We start from the raw sequence: 2,645 nt of genomic DNA, 5'->3' as shown, positions 1-2,645 counted from the left end.
TAGCATATGAGAAGTTTTTACAAAGTAGAAGTGATGCAAGGAGGGAAGAGTATATGGAGAAAAAGAGAGAAGTTAAGAGAGTGGTGAAGCAATGTAAAAAGAGAGCAAATGAGAGAGTGGGTGAGATGTTATCAACAAATTTTGTTGAAAATAAGAAAAAGTTTTGGAGTGAGATTAACAAGTTAAGAAAGCCTAGAGAACAAATGGATTTGTCAGTTAAAAATAGGAGAGGAGAGTTATTAAATGGAGAGTTAGAGGTATTGGGAAGATGGAAGGAATATTTTGAGGAATTGTTAAATGTTGATGAAGATAGGGAAGCTGTGATTTCGTGTATAGGGCAAGGAGGAATAACATCTTGTAGGAGTGAGGAAGAGCCAGTTGTGAGTGTGGGGGAAGTTCGTGAGGCAGTAGGTAAAATGAAAGGGGGTAAGGCAGCCGGGATTGATGGGATAAAGATAGAAATGTTAAAAGCAGGTGGGGATATAGTTTTGGAGTGGTTGGTGCAATTATTTAATAAATGTATGGAAGAGGGTAAGGTACCTAGGGATTGGCAGAGAGCATGCATAGTTCCTTTGTATAAAGGCAAAGGGGATAAAAGAGAGTGCAAAAATTATAGGGGGATAAGTCTGTTGAGTGTACCTGGTAAAGTGTATGGTAGAGTTATAATTGAAAGAATTAAGAGTAAGACGGAGAATAGGATAGCAGATGAACAAGGAGGCTTTAGGAAAGGTAGGGGGTGTGTGGACCAGGTGTTTACAGTGAAACATATAAGTGAACAGTATTTAGATAAGGCTAAAGAGGTCTTTGTGGCATTTATGGATTTGGAAAAGGCGTATGACAGGGTGGATAGGGGGGCAATGTGGCAGATGTTGCAAGTGTATGGTGTAGGAGGTAGGTTACTGAAAGCAGTGAAGAGTTTTTACGAGGATAGTGAGGCTCAAGTTAGAGTATGTAGGAAAGAGGGAAATTTTTTCCCAGTAAAAGTAGGCCTTAGACAAGGATGTGTGATGTCACCGTGGTTGTTTAATATATTTATAGATGGGGTTGTAAGAGAAGTAAATGCGATGGTCTTGGCAAGAGGCGTGGAGTTAAAAGATAAAGAATCACACACAAAGTGGGAGTTGTCACAGCTGCTCTTTGCTGATGACACTGTGCTCTTGGGAGATTCTGAAGAGAAGTTGCAGAGATTAGTGGATGAATTTGGTAGGGTGTGCAAAAGAAGAAAATTAAAGGTGAATACAGGAAAGAGTAAGGTTATGAGGATAACAAAAAGATTAGGTGATGAAAGATTGAATATCAGATTGGAGGGAGAGAGTATGGAGGAGGTGAACGTATTCAGATATTTGGGAGTGGACGTGTCAGCGGATGGGTCTATGAAAGATGAGGTGAATCATAGAATTGATGAGGGAAAAAGAGTGAGTGGTGCACTTAGGAGTCTGTGGAAACAAAGAACTTTGTCCTTGGAGGCAAAGAGGGGAATGTATGAGAGTATAGTTTTACCAACGCTCTTATATGGGTGTGAAGCGTGGGTGATGAATGTTGCAGCGAGGAGAAGGCTGGAGGCAGTGGAGATGTCATGTCTGAGGGCAATGTGTGGTGTGAATATAATGCAGAGAATTCGTAGTTTGGAAGTTAGGAGGAGGTGCAGGATTACCAAAACTGTTGTCCAGAGGGCTGAGGAAGGGTTGTTGAGGTGGTTCGGACATGTAGAGAGAATGGAGCGAAACAGAATGACTTCAAGAGTGTATCAGTCTGTAGTGGAAGGAAGGCGGGGTAGGGGTCGGCCTAGGAAGGGTTGGAGGGAGGGGGTAAAGGAGGTTTTGTGTGCGAGGGGCTTGGACTTCCAGCAGGCATGCGTGAGCGTGTTTGATAGGAGTGAATGGAGACAAATGGTTTTTAATACTTGACGTGCTGTTGGAGTGTGAGCAAAGTAACATTTATGAAGGGGTTCAGGGAAACCGGCAGGCCGGACTTGAGTCCTGGAGATGGGAAGTACAGTGCCTGCACTCTGAAGGAGGGGTGTTAATGTTGCAGTTTAAAAACTGTAGTGTAAAGCACCCTTCTGGCAAGACAGTGATGGAGTGAATGATGGTGAAAGTTTTTCTTTTTCGGGCCACCCTGCCTTGGTGGGCCACCCTGCCTTGGTGGGCCACCCTGCCTTGGTGGGCCACCCTGCCTTGGTGGGCCACCCTGCCTTGGTGGGCCACCCTGCCTTGGTGGGCCACCCTGCCTTGGTGGGCCACCCTGCCTTGGTGGGCCACCCTGCCTTGGTGGGCCACCCTGCCTTGGTGGGCCACCCTGCCATGGTGGGCCACCCTGCCTTGGTGGGCCACCCTGCCTTGGTGGGCCACCCTGCCTTGGTGGCCACCCTGCCTTGGTGGCCACCCTGCCTTGGTGGGAATCGGCCAGTGTGATAATATTATATAATATAATATCTGGAAAAAATTCTTTTGTTGTTAATTAATATCTGGAAAAAATTCTTTTGTTATTAATTAATATCTGGAAAAAATTCTTTTGTTATTAATTAATATCTGGAAAAAATTCTTTTATTAATTAATATCTGGGAATTTTTTTTTATTAATATCTGGGAAAAAATTCTTTTGTTATTAATTAATATTTGGAAAAAAATCTTTTGTTAATATCTA

The sequence above is a fragment of the Cherax quadricarinatus genome, unplaced genomic scaffold (genome assembly GCF_038502225.1).
Source record: "Cherax quadricarinatus isolate ZL_2023a unplaced genomic scaffold, ASM3850222v1 Contig1289, whole genome shotgun sequence".
NCBI classification, from domain to species: domain Eukaryota; kingdom Metazoa; phylum Arthropoda; class Malacostraca; order Decapoda; family Parastacidae; genus Cherax; species Cherax quadricarinatus.
The sequence above is the reverse complement of the archived record's forward strand: the minus strand, read 5'-3'. Positions refer to the sequence as shown.